This window comes from Triticum dicoccoides, chromosome 7B, assembly GCF_002162155.2.
Source record: "Triticum dicoccoides isolate Atlit2015 ecotype Zavitan chromosome 7B, WEW_v2.0, whole genome shotgun sequence".
In the NCBI taxonomy this organism is placed as follows: domain Eukaryota; kingdom Viridiplantae; phylum Streptophyta; class Magnoliopsida; order Poales; family Poaceae; genus Triticum; species Triticum dicoccoides.
The window spans coordinates 54299762-54317877 of NC_041393.1; the positions used below are offsets into that span (position 1 = coordinate 54299762).

General features: G+C 50.9%; 2 non-coding genes across 2 annotated transcripts; both read right to left on the reverse strand.

Moving 5' to 3' along the window:
• Window positions 1-667: 667 nt before the first annotated feature.
• Window positions 668-833, reverse strand: LOC119342257. The gene has a single exon (XR_005165494.1). It is a non-coding gene; the product is annotated as a U1 spliceosomal RNA (small nuclear RNA).
• A 2106-nt stretch (window positions 834-2939) lies between these two features.
• LOC119342250 lies at window positions 2940-3101 on the reverse strand. The gene has a single exon (XR_005165486.1). It is a non-coding gene; the product is annotated as a U1 spliceosomal RNA (small nuclear RNA).
• Window positions 3102-18116: the final 15015 nt, after the last annotated feature.

Below are 18116 nucleotides of genomic sequence, written 5' to 3' on the forward strand. Positions count from 1 at the left end.
ACCTTCCGCCCCAGCGACCTCCCTGCAGTTCTGCGGCCACCGTTGACTCCCTCCACCGCCAATGCCGCTGCGCTCCACACCTTCGCTTCACCGCTCGTGCCAACGGTGTAGCGCGACGAGCCGACGGACATCGCGCAGGAGCACAGGAGGAAGGCCGCCATGAGCAGTGAAGTGAGAATCTTCTTGCAGTACATGACGAGTGTGCAGTTACTTACTGAGCTACCACTAATTATCTGTCAATTGTCGATCACCGTCGAAGCTGTTCATATATATATATATGTGGTTGTTGAGGCCGAAGCATCCGGAACCATTTTTTTTTACACAATGACTCTGCCGACATGTTGCCACCCAACTGATGGGCATACGGTATCTTGAGAAACATAACTGGTGGTCATCGATGCTTGGCTGCAGCATCAATGTACGCAGGTATTCGTGCTTACTTTGAACCATCTTCACAACTTGCACGGTTAGCATTCACTAACTTTATTTTTCTGGATATGTGTATTTATTCAAATCCGTAATAAATTTCTTTTGCACAAGTTTATCAAACCATGAGTGTTAGCATTAAGAAAATAAAATATTTTAAATTTAAAATGAAGTTTGTGTCAAGTGTACAAAACAATAGTAGAACCAAGAAAAACAACACAATTTTTGAATTTTAAACTTGATAGGGGCCGCTCAAACGCGTAACCCCTTCTTTCATAAATTATGACATCCATTCTCCCACGAAAAAAAGAAGATGGTAGATCAACACGCTCACAAAGTGAAATGTGATCCGTTAAACTATGCCATGAGCCTTATTGATCACCTATAGACCTCGTATAGGTAGGTATGTTTCAAAGTGTTCCTACCCTTCAATTATATACTCGCTTTTGGCACCAATCTTCTTAATCCTCCCATATGGTACGAAACAAAACGCAATTATCTTGTGTTTTCTACGCAATTACCTTTACCTTGGGTTCTTTTTTTGAGCGGTACCTTTATCTTTACTTCACCTTGGGTGGCCTGGTTAATCTCAGACCGACCACAAAACTGGTCTACAATTATTTTCTAGCCCACCGGCCTCTGGAAGGCAGAGTGATTAATGGGCCCAGTAGCATCTAGCCCATGAACACATCAATCAGAGGATATAACGGCAGGTCGGGACGAGCCGGCTGAACAACCCGTGATCCATGTTGATAACGATTTTCGGTTGCTCTTAACTGAAGAGCTTGTCCTGCATATCATCTTGTGATTTTATAAAGTTATTGTAGGCGCCTCGTAGTCCACAGAAACGTCTTCTCCCACTGAATGCACATCGCCGGAAAATCCTAAAATAAATCCAGGATAAATAGGAGCATCAGGATTTGAACCCTGGTGGGCTGGAGATACCACTATCCATCTAACCATTCAACCACATGTTGGTTCGCGAATCACTTCATGTTGAGGTGATACCTTTGATTGTAAACGACACAATCCTTGTGACGACTGAATAAAGGAGGAGGATGTTTATAAAAAAATACTAAAGAACTTTTCCTAAAGTAAATAAAAAACTGAAGAGCTTTTCCTAAAAAGAAAGAAAAAAATTGAAGAGCTGGTACAACTTGCCGGAGAAAATTGCACAAACCACCCACTTTTGGTGACAAACCTGTAAAGTAGGTGTTTTGTGCAACACTAGCATCAAAAGTAGGTGGTTTGTGCAATTTCCTCCAACTTGCCGTGGTCAGCAGCAAAGCACATACAAAAGAACTGAACTTTAATCCTGTGCTATTTACTGGAGCGGTCTTGTCATGTTGGACTTTGCTAGCCAGCTTCATGATAGTCTATTTCACGTTTCGGCGTTCGTTTTGTGCCCGCAAATCGGCGGATCTCGAGCTGTGAGCTCTTGAAGAGCACCCACGCTTGATGCTTCAGAAGCAAATTCACAGGTGCACTGCATCTGCACTATACCTTTGAATTAAGTTTTTATTAGGTCTCATATCGAGACTGACATGTTGCTACCAAACGGGTAGGCACGCCGCATCTTGGCAAACATAGATGAGCTCTGTTCTTCAACTTGCATGGTTGGCATGTGCTGCAGGATGATACACAGACGGTGACCGAAGTACCGAACACTACTGGAAGGTTTCAGATATAAATGTACTCCCTCCGTTCCAAAATATAGCGCGTCCTCGGTTTCCGTGCTTCAACTTTGACCATTAATTTAATCAACAAGACCGACTGCGGCGTGCGAAAAAATTATACCAATGAATTCGTATTCAAAAAAAGTTTTTAATTATATAATTTTTGATCCCGCCGCAGTCGGTCTCGTGGGTTAAATTTATGGTCAAAGTTGAACCTCGAAAAGCGTGGGCGCGCTATATTTTGGAACGGAGGGAGTATCAAGTGAACATAAGAAACATGCCTCATTTGATGGCCAAGATCAAAGAGGAGTGCTCGCTTTGGTGCCGTGTGGGAGCAAAGCATTTGTGTAACATTATGCCGCGAGAGTGATACTTTGTAATCAATGAAAAAGGCAAATCTTTTCCCTAGTTTTAAAAAATAAAAAAACTGTGCTCAGTATGTTGGTCAAATTGTTAATGCACTTCTCTGGCCTATTGTAAGTATGATTACAAGCTGTCCTACCCTCCTTTTATATGCACTTCTCTCCCACGACAATCTTCTCCAGCTTTCCGTATGGCAGTAAGCAAAATACAATCTTCTCAATATAAACTTTCTTCATCTACTTAACTTGTATGGTTGGTGTGCCGTCAATTTGATCTGGCCTGCACTTGTTTCATCAGCATTTACTCAACTACTTTTTTGGACATGTGTCTCGATTGTGCTCTGTGATGAAATCATATTTATCAAAGCAGAAAGTTTGCAAAAGAAATACTATACATAGAATTTGGACAAAAAAAATATAAAGACAAATTTCTCAAAAGAGCCATAACGAACACAAATGTTAGTTTAAAAACTTGGCAGAGGCCGCACGAACGTGTACCCCCTCTATCATAAATTATGACGTCCACTCTTCTTCAAAGGAGAGATGGTAGATCAACACACTCATAAAGTGCAATGCGAGCCATTGATCTAGGCCATGAGCCTTATTGATCACTCATAGACCCCGTCCAGGTAAGTGATTTTCAATGTTGTCATGCCCTCCACTTATATACACATCTTCCCTGAGCCGATTTTCTCAATGTTTCCGTATGGGACTAAACTAGACACAGATTCGTTGGCTAACCAATATTTTCAGACTCGTCGGCCGAGGTATTTAAGAGCCCAGTTGTACATATAGCCCATTAACACAATGGCTGATGCCGAAGACTTGGCGGCCTCATGCCCAAATCCCGGCGAACTCGCATGATATACTATATCATGCATGCGTCGTTGGAGCGCCATGAGTGAGACATGGTGGACTTTCCTAGCAGCTTCACATGCCGCACGTGGGGCCGTTGGTGATCTAAGCAAGGCCAACCATCAGCACGAGCACGTTTGCTAGCTCGACCTCGACCGTGTGTGTTTTTATTGGTGACGCGAGGAGTGAATCCTCACCTAAATATTTACATTCATGTTGCCTATAGAGCCTTGTGGCTTTGTACAAGATAGATCGATACCAGTGAAGTTTGGGCAGACTCCAGGCCAAGCCTACATGCTTATCAGGGCCGGTCCTGAGATTTTGAGGGCCCGGGGCAAGACAAAAAATTGGGACCCTCCTAATATATATAACCAATAACACTTTAATGCAACCAATTTTGATACTATTTTCGTTCAATACTTTCTACATATTATTCTAGAAGTTTCTTCTAAAACCCCGCTGGCCATCGGGGACCTAGTAGTAAGGCCATGATTCGTGTCAAGGGATCGGTCATTCTTCTGTAGGCGAAACATGTTAGACATATGTTTATCCTGAGAAACATTCGAATAACTAGGCTACAAAACGACTAAGCAAGCAAAGGACAACAATATATATAAGATCTAGTCTCTTAAAATAATTTTTGATACAAATCCACTTATCATAGGGTCAATGTCAATTTTATCCAACAATTTTTATAGATGTGTAATATTGCCAAATTATTTAGCAGTGGAAGATATGCATCTTATATGTATGTGAAGGTAAATTACTTCATCAGCAACATAAATAATAGGGAATAGTACGAGTGATATACCTCTTCTTTTTTGCGCGTACAAATGATATACCTAAAACCAATCGCATCAGCGTCCGTGATTAGGCGCTCAACAACGATCCGATATGGATGTCAAGCAGGAGGCACCCGACAATATACTCCCAACACCTAGAAAGTGGATAACGAACGCACTCGGTGCTGTCAATTGCCATGGCCTGATGATGTACGTGTGAGTCCTGCGTGGCTGCGTCCAGCTACTCGAGCTGCCGGCGGCCAGCGACTTTTGATCTAAAGTTCGGGACCAAGGAACAGAGAATAGGGCAGTGGATTAGGGATGCGATCTCACGTCGCAAGAGTTACACCGTGATTGCGTGCGTACATCAATGTGGGCCTAGTTTTGTTTACTTGAGCTAATTTCGTTTCGCGAGAAGAAAGTAATCAATTCCTGATTGCGTACTTGCGCCTAGGCTGCTACCTCTTTCCTTTTTTTGAGAGTAACTAGGAATTTTATTCAAAACTCAAAACATTCGGGATACAAGCAATGTCTGGGAGATTCCCTAGCCACACATGGCGACCCACCGAAAGAGATGCAACTCCTTTTGCTATCCAGTGGGCCTCAAAATTATTATTCCTACGCTCAAAACGGAAAGAAACTGTAAGAAAACTATTCCTACTCACAAGAATTTCCTTTATGATTGGAGCATAAACCGGTGATGCATTATTGTTGATGTTCGAGATCACCTCAAGGCAGTCCGAGGCTATCACCAGATTTTGAAGATTCAAATCCCGAGCTAGTGCAAGAGCTTCACTACATGCATGTGCCTCCAAACTCGCTGGTTCAATCAGGCCATCAAAAACCACAGCTGAAGCTCCTAGATACTTGCCCGTGCTATCCCGACAGATCGCAGCTGCTACACCTCTCTCCCCCAGAGATGAAACTCCACCGTCACAGTTTAGTTTGGCCGCATCATCTCCCGGTGGACCGAACACAGAGCATTGTTTTCTCGCGTGGAACGAACAGCAACAATGTCCAGGTCTTCTAGGAATCGTTTAATAAAACACATTGTGGACAGTGGACTCTGAAACTCATCCTCGTGAATTTCCTTTCTCCGTGCCCACCAGATCGCCCACATGGTGACCAGCACACGGGCAATGTCTTGCTGACTTGTAGTTTCAAAAAGCCAAAATAACCAGAGTCGAGCATCCTCGCTTTGGTTCGATATCACATGCTCCAGCAGCTCTTCATCCCCAAGAGCCCAAACACATCTGGCCATGCGGCAACTAAATAGCGAGTGCCGCCAAGTATCATTCACTGCTTCACAAATAGAACACTCAGGATCATCTGCCATGTTCCTATCATGTCGTACTTGGCCAGTCGGGATCGATGTATGTGCTAGCCTCCACGCAAAAACCCTCACCTTTGATGGTACCTTCACCTTCCAAAGTTGAGACCACGACTTTTCCTCTCTGAGGTATTGGAGTGCCCCGGTCGGTGTTCCAACCAATCCTCTCTTTGGAACTTGATTGCAGCGAGCATCCTATAAGCTGACCGAACCGAAAAAACTCCCCGTTTATCGTAGTGCCAAGCCCAAAAGTCGTCCTAAACCCGAGTACTGAGGGGAATATTAAGGATCACCTCGACATCAGGAGCGATGAAGTGTTCGACAAGGACTGGCTTGTTCCATACCCGTGTGGCAGGATTAATCAGATCCGAGACCAGTGATGGAGGGTTTACAGATCGAGCACAAAACGGCCGTAGATTATAATCTCTCGGCAACCAGTTATCGTACCAGATATTAGTATCTTGTCCCGATCCAATCCTCTTAATTAGCCCCAGGGCTAGCACATCCCTGCCTTCCAATAGGGAACGCCACACCTGAGAAGGCGCAGGTCCTAACGTTGCTTCCAGCAGGTGATTATTTGGGAAATACCTTGCCTTAAGAACACGGGCACTTAGCGAATCAGGCTCATGTAGCAACCTCCAAACTTGCCGCCCTAGTAGGGCTAGATTAAACAGCTCTATATCTCTGAAGCCCAAACCACCCATGAATTTCGGCTTTGTCATCGTTCTCCACGAGACCCATGCTGTTTTCCTCTGTCCATCCTTGCAACCCCACCAGAACTTGAGGATGATCTTATTAATATGTTCACACAGCCCCCTTGGAAGCTTAAAACAGGCCATCGAGTACATTGGGATAGATTGAGCCACAGATTTGATGAGCACCTCCTTCCCTCCTCCTGATAAACACTTCTCCATCCAACCTTGCACTTTCTTCCAAATACGATCTTTTAAGTATTTGAATGATCCCTCCTTTGCCCTGCCCACGTCCGAAGGCAAACCAAGATACTTTTCGGATAATGATTCAGTATGAACATCAAGAGTGTTTTTAATGGTGTCACGAGCAGAAACAGGAACCCCCTTACTGAAAAAGATGGACGATTTCTCCGTGTTGACTCGCTGGCCTGAAGCATTGCAATAAGTTCTCAGGAGCTCATTTATGCGTGCTGCACTCAGCTCATTTGCTTCAAAAAAGAGAAGGTTGTCATCAACAAAAAGTAAGTGATTGACTGCCAGGGCATTGGGTGCCACAGAAATTCCACATACACCTCCTTCCCCCTTGAGCAAACAAGAAAGCCCTTCGGCTGCGATCAAAAAAAGATATGGCGAAATAGGATCTCCTTGTCGCAACCCGCGGGTGGGCCTGAAAACATCCAAACTATCACCATTAAACAAAACAGAGAAAGAAACCGATGAGACACACCTCATAATTGTCTCGGTGAAACGAGGGCTAAACCCTATTTTTAGCATCACTGCCTTCAGATATGCCCACTCCAAACGATCATAAGCCTTCATCATATCGAGTTTTAAAGCACAATATCTGTTACCCTTAACCCGCTTGGTTTTCATATAGTGTAAGCACTCATAGGCTGTAATGAAATTATCTATAATGAGACGTCCAGGGACGAAAGAGGACTGCTCTTCGGAGATGATCTCAGGGAGGATAGTTTTCAGGCTATTTGCTAAGACCTTTGAAGCAATCTTATAGATCACATTACAAAGACTTATTGGCCGAAATTGTCCTAAAACTTTTGGACTTGCAATCTTGGGAATCAAAACAATGAACGTATTATTAATTTCCTCCGGCGAATCCACCCCATCAAGCACTCTGATTATCATCCTTGTAACTTCATCACCACATAAATCCCAATGTTTCTGGAAAAAGTGTGCGGGAAAACCATCTGGGCCCGGGGCCTTAGTAGGGAACATCTGCAAGAGAGCATCTTTAACTTCCTCCTTGCTATAGCATGCATTCAAACGAGCATTCATAGTACCATCCACCCTTGCAGGGATGTGTGACAACACTTCCTCCATACCAATAGTACCTTCAGACGGATATAAATTGGAGTAGAACTCAGTTGCCATATTTGCTAGCTCGTTCTGATCTGTACAAACGGTTCCATCCTGGCGGTCCAACTTTGTGATCCCGTTCTTTGCTCGCCTAGCACTTGCCTTTTTTTTGAAAAAAAATCGTGTTGTTATCCCCCTCCCACATCCAGGTGATGCGGGATCTTTGTCTTGCCATGACCTCCTCTCTGTAAGCAAGCTCGATCATACGATCCTCTACCCTCTTCTCTTCTACAGTAGGACCGACCCTCAAGGGATCCGCCCTGAGTGTGGTAAGCTGACGTCTCAGGGAACGCAGCTCGTGGCGAACTCAACCAAAAGTGTATTTGTTCCAGTGAGTCATAGTCCTCATCATAGTGTGAAGTTTTGTTGCCAGGTCAGAAACTGACAGCGCTGGTCCCTCGCCATTCCAAGAAGATTCCACCACATCTCTGAACCGACCATCACTTTCCCAGGCACACTCGTACCTGAAAGGTTTTTGCATGCCGAGTCGTATACTTTCTCCCTCCAGCTTGGTCACGAGGAGAATTGGGTTGTGATCGCTCTTGACTGCAGTCAGATGCTCAACGCTAGCATAAGGAAACATATTTGACCAACTTGGCGAGGCAAGGGCCCTGTCAAGGCGTACTCTACAGAACTGACCTCCCGTGACCCATTTTTCCCATGTCCAGTCCAGGCCTTTGTATCCAAGATCGGCTAGGCCGCACACATCGACCGCTTCTCTGAACCCTCCCATTTGAGCACTATCACGGGGATTGGGACCCATCTGCTCTTCTTGATGCAGTATTTCATTAAAGTCCCCAATGCATAGCCACGGAAGAGTACTTTCACCTCTCAACCTTTTCATAGTGTCCCACGTTTTGTACCTCAAACCTCTGTTAGCGTCGCCGTACAAACATGTGAGGCGCCATTGCTCCCCGCTTTGATCAGATACCCAAGAATCAATGTGATACTGAGAGAAGTTTCTTATTTCCAAATTAACCTCCGACTTCCAAAAAACACATAAACCGCCACTCCGGCCATTGCTAGCTACTGCAAAACTCCTCTGAAAACCTAACGAAGCCGCCAAACCTTTCACTCGATTCTTTGCGATCTGGGTTTCAATGATGCAAAGAACCGATGGCGCACTAGCCCCCACGAGATCGCGGAGCTCATGTACTGTCGCTGGGTCGCCAATCCCGCGACAGTTCCAGCACAAAGTCCTCATCAGGCCCGGCGGCCCTCCTCGAAGGAGGCCTCCTCTCTTGTTTGATCCACTAAAGCACCTTCATCTCCATCCTGCCGCCTCCTCTTCACAATTGGGTCATTCTCCGGGGTGGAGGTCACACCACTTGTGCTTGCTGCTTGAGAACCCCCTTCGATCATCATGACAGTACCGGCTACCCGTCCAGCCAAATGATTGAGCTGTTGTCCCCGGACGTTTAGGGTGCCATTCGCCTCAACCAGCCGCTTCCTCGCTCCCCTTTCCACTAAACCTCCTACGCCGTCTTCCTGACCCTCCATATCCATATGCTGCGTTCCAGCGGGCTGCACCCCTGCTCCGGGATCCCCTCTCCCCCTTCCACCCATCGATCCTCTCCCTCCTCTACCTCCTCGGTCCCCCTACCTGCTCCCAACCTCTTCCCCTACTACCTCCATCTCCTCTACCCCGACCTCCTACACCTTGGGTTGTAGGCACTTCAGGCTCCCACAGCAGCCACTCACCCCACTCAAAGGAGTTTGGGTCATGAATCCCATCGCCACACTCATCTGCTACATGGCCCATCTTGCCACAAGCAAAGCAAAAGTCCGGTAGCTTCTCGTAATAAACGTTGTATCTTTTATACTCCTTCAAGGTTATTGGAACAAAACGAACAAGCGGAATATTGACATCCACGTGAACCCTCACCCGGAGGGTACTAGCTGGGTTGATTCTCCCCTCATTCATTATCACGGTGAAAGGTGGGTCACCTACTTTTGCTGCAACCTTCTCTGCTAACTCTTTCCTTCTTGTGAGACCATCCGGCAACCCCTTCACCCTCGCCCATACCGGAATTTTATTGAGTCTATAGCCTTTGACGTCTGAAAAGCCATCATACTCCTGGATCACCACTGGTGCCCTCCTAAACAGCCATGACCCTCCATCTATAATCCTCCTCCAATCACCTAGACAGTGGCATTACACTAGAAACAAATTGGGTCCCTTGATGTTGAACGTCACCCCTTGAGCCGCCGACCAAGCATTGCGCATCTGGGACAAGAGCGCAGCGTGGCTAAAGGGTTTTGTAGTGTGGACACGGAACAGGGCAAGCCAATGGACATCCTTAATCAGATCGTCAACTTCCGCTGAGAAATCCAGCTCTTCCTCCTCCCTTCCATGGAGCTTCATCCCTGCAAATTGGTCCTCCAAATCAGGTTCGGGCCCATGATAATCTCCAAACTCCTCTTCTTCTCCTCCGAATTGGTTCTGCACATCCTGCGAACTGTGAACAAACCCGTCCCTACGCCTGCTCTCCTCCGTAACCCCCTCCTTCGTTCCCCCCGACCCGCTCGGCCTTCCTGCTGCTGCCAAAACTTCCGCCGTCGCCATCGCATCCTCCTTGCCCCCTAGCACCTGTTGCGTTGGATCCGCCATGCACACCTCTGCGCGTGACGGGAGAAGGTAGATCTCACCCGCGGCCGGATCAGTCCGGCACTCTGGTGAGATTTTACGTGGACTCCGGTGCGGCGGCGCCGGAGCATAGGTGGAACCCTAGAAACCCTAGGGATGCGATCTCACGTCGCAAGAGTTACGCCGTGATTGCGTGCGTACATCAATGTGGGCCTAGTTTTGTTTACTTGAGCTAATTTCGTTTTGCGAGAAGAAAGTAATCAATTTCTGATTGCGTACTTGCGCCTAGGCTGCTACCTCTTTCCTTTTTTGAGCTAATTTCGTTTCAGGAAATGATATGGGCCTATGGGCTACCTTCGTACCACATCTAGGAGGACCCCCCTGGATTTCGGGGGCCCGGGGCGGCCGCCCCCCTGCCCCCCATCCGGGCCGGGCCTGATGCTTATTCCGAGATCGCAAAGTTACAAACTAGGGAGCAGCTAGACAAACGTTACATGACAGGGCGACTTGGGCGTCACCTCCTTCTCCGCCCGCCGCGGCCACCCCAGCCTCCTCCTCTCCTCGACGTCGCCGGCGTTAGCCGCCGAGGCAAAGTCCCCGTCTCGTGTTGGCGGTGGCGAGACAGCCTCTTGCCCGCGTTCATAGGTTTCTTCAAGCCCCCGTCTGGTACCTTTGCCAGATCTGTTCGGGGTGGCTGCTCCGACGACGCTGCACCTGCTCGCGGCCTTCATGGTTGCTGCTCCTCGGTTGCTCCCTGGCACACTGCTCCATGTCGACGGCTCGCTGGTGAGGCTCCGCTGGCGCGGCGACCATGGATCCATGTGGATTTGGTCTTGTGCACCGGCTGCCTTGGCCTCGTGTTGACCGGCATGGCGGCACCGGGTCACGCCGGTGGTGCCTCGGGTTGGCTCCTTACTGGCATGTGCTCGCGGCGGCAACCTGGATCTGGTGGGCACAGAGGCGGGCGGCCGTCAGCATGCGCTGGGACGCGAGGTCCTAGCGGTCGGCGGAGGGGCTCGATGGCTGGCTGGACGCGATTGCAGCGGTCCCTAGCAGCTGGTTCACACTGCTACGGTGTGGGCGTGTGGTCGCTGGTTGGGTTGCTTCTGCAAGCAGGCGTGGACTTGTTCCAGCGGATGCCGCCGATGCGTGCGTCCTCCAGCGTCGCTTGGGCTAGGCCTTGCTAGATGGTGGCTTGGGCTCCCCTTGTCTGCACGTGCTACCTCGGTCGGCAGCGGTGATCTAGATCTTGACCGGCATAGCGATAGTCGCTGCAAATTGGGAAGGTGCAGCGACCTCTTGTGGCTCCATGGCGGCGGTGGACATCGAAAGATCTTCGGGGAGTTCATTTTTTTAGATCTCATGGTTCATTTTGGCGGTGAGATGCAAACTATGGATGGAGGCTTGACGCAGATGAATGGTTGTGAAGTGGTGCATCGCATTTATCTGCTGGGATCATGGAAAGTGGTGGCGACAACTCATTTGTGACGTCGATGACGGTGCTTCTTGAGTACCCGGTATCGAGCTTCGGGGTGAAAGCCCAGATTTGAACTCTGGCAATGGCGATGGCTATACATCGTTACCTTGTTGAAGGCATTACTCGGATATGTTCGGACAATTCCTTGAGGTAAAAACCTAGATTCCTGCCTCGACTGCTGGCTCCGGGCGTTTGAGCGTTGCTCACTTCCTGAAGGCGTTGCCATTGAAGAACCTCGTCGATCATAAGGTGTCTTGAGATGGTTTGTGCGGATATGGTCTTTCCTATAATTTGTCGATCATAGAACTGGTCACTTTGGAATTTTTTTTCTATCTTTATTTTCTTGGTCTTATATGACTCTGCTATTTGTAGGTGTGTTCTTTGTGTGAGTTGATGTTGGTTGTGTACATTCTAACTAAGCATAGGCCGGGTATGTGCTCATCGTGTTTGTATTATCTTGATGCTTCATTTTGAGCTAATAAAATCCATCCTTTTTCAAAAAAGGAACAGCTAGACAAACGTTACTTGACAGACAACAATCTTTTCCAATGGACTAAACAGAGTGCAATTTTCTGACCTGAACTTGTCGCATTAGCATGTTTATTATCTAGTTATATTTTTTGGCGTCTGTGATCTAAGTGCTCTTATATTTCTTTATGGAGGGAGTATTTATTACAAATTTGTGAGTGAAATCAAATAGGAAAACACAAAATGTGGATTCAACATCATGATTCAACACAAAACTGTTTTAAAAACAAGAATTGCCAAAATTTTAAATTCAAAATTTCGGACTCATCATCGTTCATACAACAGAAAGGGCCAGAAGGAATCTTGGGGCCCAGTTGTATCTGGCCCATTAACTCAATATTGGCCAGACTCGCAAGTGGCAACCCGCCAGGATCGAGCCCGACCACGAGCAAGGAGAAGCAACCATGGAACATCCTTCAACGACTTCTTGTCGCTCTCCTCACCTTGAAGAGCTGATTTACGTTGGTAGATTTGTGTGAGCAGAGCTGGCCAGCCGGAGGGGGGCGAAGGCCTGTTAGATCAACGTCAACTCGCGTTGTGGTCGGAGGGCGATGAGTGAGCCTTCCAAGTTCCAACCGTCGTAGATCGGCAACGCCTGCTTGCAAGCGGTTTGACACAGAGTCGCAGACGCTAGCACTATATTGCTGCTAATGCATGGATTGTCTAATGCGACTGGATATGATGCTGGATCCATGGTTTTACTTTTGCGTTGTAGTCACTACCACACACACGGTCGATAGCATCAAACCACAGACACGTATGAATGATTTCATTAATTTGCATCGAACATCACGAGAGAATACTTTTCAAGAAAAAGACTAAGAATCAAATGTCTGTCCAACCCGGCTTCAAACTATGTACTGTACCACTTCCGACAACAGGTGTCCAACGCGAGGAATTGGGCTCCGCTCCAAGAGAACGTTATTACCTTCTCAAAACTGAACCAGACTCTGCTTCCAATACATGTATTGACAGAAACTACAAACTATCTACGGATCTGTGCTCGCAGCTTAAATGCAATCTATACATGTTTGCAGATCACATGCACCTATACTCTCTACTTCCTATCCCTCCAAAAAATATGAGCACTCCAGCAGCTAAAGAAAAACCAACAAAAAAAACCTTCCTAGATCACATGCACCTTTCTCCGTGATCGCCATTTCGCTTTCGCTGTGCAGGTGCACTGTTGAATGTATGGTTTGTGCATGTATATTGTGTAGCTTGGCCCACCTCCTAATCTTTGTATAGTTGAGGTTGTGGCCCACTTTGTACTCCATATATACGTGCGCTTTGCACTGATCAATACATCGTGAAGCATTGCCAAAACAATCGTTTCCAACATGATATCATACCTACGATCCTAACCCTAACCCGTGCCGCCGCCGCCGCCGCCGCGATCCCATCGCCGCCGCCGCCGCCACCCGCCGCCGCCGCCACCTAGTGCCGCCGCCGCCGCGCCGCCGCCCTGGTCTGCCGCCGCCGCCCGCGCTTCCGCCCGCCCCCGCCGCGCCGCCCCGAAGCTGCGCCGCCTCCTTCCCTGCCGCGCCGCCGCTCAAGCGCCGCCGCACCACCCCTCTAGGCCATGGCCTCCCCGGTTCCACCGATACCACCTGTAGCCGCCGCACCAACCCGTTCGAAGGTCCCGATCCCGTCGTCATCCCTGACCTCAACATCCTCGCCCGGGTTCCCATCGTCCTCGACCACCTCACCTCCACGTACTATGCCCGGAAGACGTACTTCTCCCTCGTGTTCCGTGAGTACAATCTCCGGGATCACATCGATGGCTCCGTGGACTCCCGCTTCATGGAGGACAATGAGGAGTGGACGGCCATTGACGCCACTCTCATCCGTTGGTTCTACACCACCATCTCGAAGGACCTCTTCCACATGGTGGTCTCCGCCGATGATGACGCTCATGCCGTTTGGACCAAGCTCAACGGCCTCTTCACCGACAACGCGCTCCAACACAAGGTCTTCTTGCACGGCGAGTTTTTTGGGTGCCAGCAGCTTGAGTCGTCTGTTGACGATTATTGCATGCGCCTCAAGAAGCTTGTTGACGAGCTCCGTGACCTCGGCGAGAAGGTCTCTGATGAGCTTCTCCTCAGCACCCTCATCGTCGGCCTGAACGACGACTTCGGAAACGCCGCCTCCAACATCCCCCTCATCACCAACCCGACCTTCCCCAAGATCGTCGCGTACCTGAAGCTGGAGGAGCGGCGGATGCGGATGTCGCGCACCCGGGCCACCCACACGGCCCTCACCGCCGGTACCCGTGGCGGTGCGCCGCCCACCGCCCCGGCCCCACCGCCACGGTCCGCCCCGGGCCCCTTCCAGGCGCCGCCGCCGCCCGGGTTTCCCTACCCGGCGCCGCCGCAGGCCCCTCCGCCTCCCGCCGAGCAGCAGCAGCGCCGGGGCGGGCGTCGCGACCAAGGTGGCCGCAAGCAGCAGCAGCCGGCTGCCCACGGCGGGGCCCCCCGCTAGCCGCAGCACCAGCTACCACCGGCGCCCTGGCAGGCCGACCAGAACCCTTGGACGGGGGTTGTGCACGCGTATTCCATGCCTATACCGCGTGCCCCCGTCCCCGGCTCCTTCGGCGCACGCCCGGCCCCTCATCAGGCCCTGTACGTGGCCCCTCAGGTGTACCAGCCCGCTCCACTCTACGGCCCCTTGGGCTATGGGTTTGTGGCGCCACCGCCTCAGCCGGCGCCGTCCGCCCCGGCCCTCCCGCCGGTGCCTTGGGATCCCGCGCTCCTAGCAGCTCTACACACCGCCCCCACGCCACAGCAGTACACTGGCGGTGGCGAGTGGTATATGGACACCGGAGCCACGGCTCACATGGCCGCCAACCCCGGTAACCTTCTTGCCGCTCATCCCGTTCACACCGCTGCTCGCATTACCATGGGTGACGGTTCTTCCATGCCCATTACTCATGTCGGCCATGCTGCTTTTCCTTCTACCTCCATGCCATTATATCTCTCTAATGTGCTTGTTTTTCCTGACATCATTAAAAATCTTGTTTCCGTTCATTCTCTTACACGTGAAAATCTTGTTACCGTTGAATTTGACATGTTTGGCTTTTCTGTCAAGGATGCCCGTACCCGGATGGTGCTCCACCGATGTGACAGCCCCGACGAGCTCTACCCGGTCCACTCACCTACCTCATCCGTTGCTGCACCCATGGCGCTTTCCGCCGGAGTGGACCTTTGGCACGCTCGTATCGGCCATCCCAACATCGCCACCCTTCGTCATATTCTTCGGAGTTTTTCATTCACGTGTAATAAGATCGACGATCACACTTGTCATGCTTGTCGCCTCGGCAAACATGTTTGTCTTCCTTTTAGCAATTCCTCGCATGTCGCATCATACCCGTTTGAGTTAATTCATAGTGATGTCTGGACCTCTCCTGTTGCAAGTAACACGGGTTATCTTTATTACCTTGTCATACTTGATGATTTTTCGCACTATGTGTGGACCTTCCCGTTGCGGCAAAAGTCGGACTCTGTTGCCACTCTCACCGCCTTCTACTCCTATGTCTCCACGCAGTTTGGACGTCCCATTCATGCGTTGCAAACAGACAACGGGAAGGAGTTCGATAACCTTGCGATCCGCAACCTTCTCGCCACACACGGCACGATCTTTCGTCTCACTTGCCCGTATACTTCGCAACAAAACGGCCGCGCTGAGCGCGTGCTTCGCACTCTCAATGACCGCGTTCGCACCCTCCTCTTTCACGCCAACGTGCCCCCACGTTTTTGGCCAGACGCGCTTGCCACCGCATCACTACTCATTAACATTCGTCCTTGTCGCACTCGCGGGAATTTTGCACCTCATCACCTCTTGTTTGGCACGCCACCCTCCTATGCTGAGCTCCGCATCTTCGGTTTCCCGTGCTACCCTAGCATCGCTTCCACTGCTCCTCATAAGCTCGCACCTCGGTCTATGGCCTGCATCTTTCTCGGCTATCCTCCTAACACCAAAGGCTACCGCTGCTATGATCCTATCTCTCATCGGGTGATCACTTCACGACACGTTTACTTTGATGAGATGGTTTTTCCGTTCCAGCAGGTACCTTCGGATGTTGCGGCCTTGCCCGCTCCCGGTGATGGCCGCCCACGTGCCTCTCTTGGGCCGCCTCCCGGCTTTGAGGGTGCCCCCCGCGCCACGGGTCGAGTCTCTCCCCGATTGGCTGCCGTAGGGGCCGCACCTCCCTCGACGCCCGCGACGCCCTCGGCGTCCCCGGTCTCGACCCTGCCGGCGGCTTCGCCGGCCGCCTCGCCCGCGGTGGCCTCGCCCGCTGCCACGCCGGCGACCTCGTCCGCCGCCATGCCGGTGGCCTCGCCCGCCACCTCACCGGCGGCCTCGCCCGCGGCGGCCTCGCCTGCGGCGGCCACATCAGAGACGGGCTCGTCTTCGTCCTCACCCGCCTCCCCTCCGGACCCGCTGCCCCGCCCGATGACTCGCTCTCGGGCTGGCACCCTTCGCCCGAGCACGCGGTACCCCAGCGATGAGTATCTTCTCGCTGCTTCCACCTCTGGGCCGTCTCCTCTCCCATCGTCAGCTCGAGCCACCCTTCGGGATCCTCATTGGCTTGCTGCGATGCAGGAAGAGTTCGACGCGCTCCAGCGGAACCGTACCTGGCAGCTCGTCCCTCGGCCGCCCTGTGCCAACATCATCACAGGCAAGTGGGTCTTTCGGCACAAGACTCGTCCGGATGGCACTCTCAAGTGCTATAAAGCTCGCTGGGTGGTTCGGGGTTTTCAGCAACGCGCGGGCATGGACTTCACCGACACATTTGCCCCGGTTGTTAAACCGGGCACGATCCGCGCCGTGCTCCAGCTAGCCGTCTCCCGCGCATGGCCTGTGCATCAGTTGGACGTGTCCAATGCCTTCTTGCATGGCCAATTGGCTGAGCAGGTGTTCTGTGAGTAGCCCACCGGCTTTGTCAATGCCACGCATTCAGATCATGTGTGCTTGCTCTCCCGCTCGCTCTACGGGTTGAAGCAGGCACCTCGAGCCTGGTAACCAGCGCATCGCCGCCTTCCTGCAGACGCTTGGATTTACATCGACTCACTCCGATGCGTCCCTCTTCGTGTATCATCATGGAGTTGACACGGCCTACTTGCTGTTGTACGTCGACGACATCATTCTGATGGCATCCACTGTCGCGCTCCTCCAGCGGCTTACTGCTCGTCTTCGTGATGAGTTTCCCTGAAGGACTTGGGTCCTCTGCATTATTTCCTTGGCATTGAGGTGGTTCGACGACCAGATGGGTTCTTCCTGCATCAGCAGCGCTATGCCCATGAGCTTCTCGACCGAGCTGGCATGCTTAAGTGCAAGCCCGCTCCCACGCCAGTCGACACCAAGGCCAAGGTCTCCGCTTTGGAGGGTTCGCCTGCATCTGATGCGGCCTTCTACCGCTCCATTGTGGGCGCCCTGCAGTACCTGACCCTCACGCGCCCCGACTTGCAGTATGCCGTTCAGCAGGTCTGTCTTCACATGCATGCTCCGCGCGACTCTCACTGGACTCTGGTGAAGCGTATCCTCTGATACATACGCGGCACCCAGTCCTTGGGACTTATGTTGACGGCCTCCGCCTCCACCGACCTCGTCGCCTACTCTGATGCGGACTGGGCCGGCTTCCCGGACACACGGCGCTCCACCTCGGGGTACTGTGTTTACCTTGTGCTGTCCCTGATCTCTTGGTCTTCCAAGCGACAGCCCACCGTCTCCCGCTCGAGTGCCGAGGCTGAGTATCGAGCAGTGGCTAACGCCGTCGCTGAATGCTCTTGGCTCCGTCAACTGCTCCAGGAGTTGCTTTGTGATGTTCACAAGGCTACGCTCGTCTACTGCGACAACGTCTCCGCCGTTTACTTCTCCACCAACCCGGTCCATCATCGTCGAACGAAGCATATTGAGCTCGATATACACTTTGTTCGTGAGCAGGTGGCTCTTGGGTGCATCCGGGTCCTCCACATCCCGACGGCGCAACAGTTCGCCGACGTCATGATGAAAGGACTGCCTACCTTC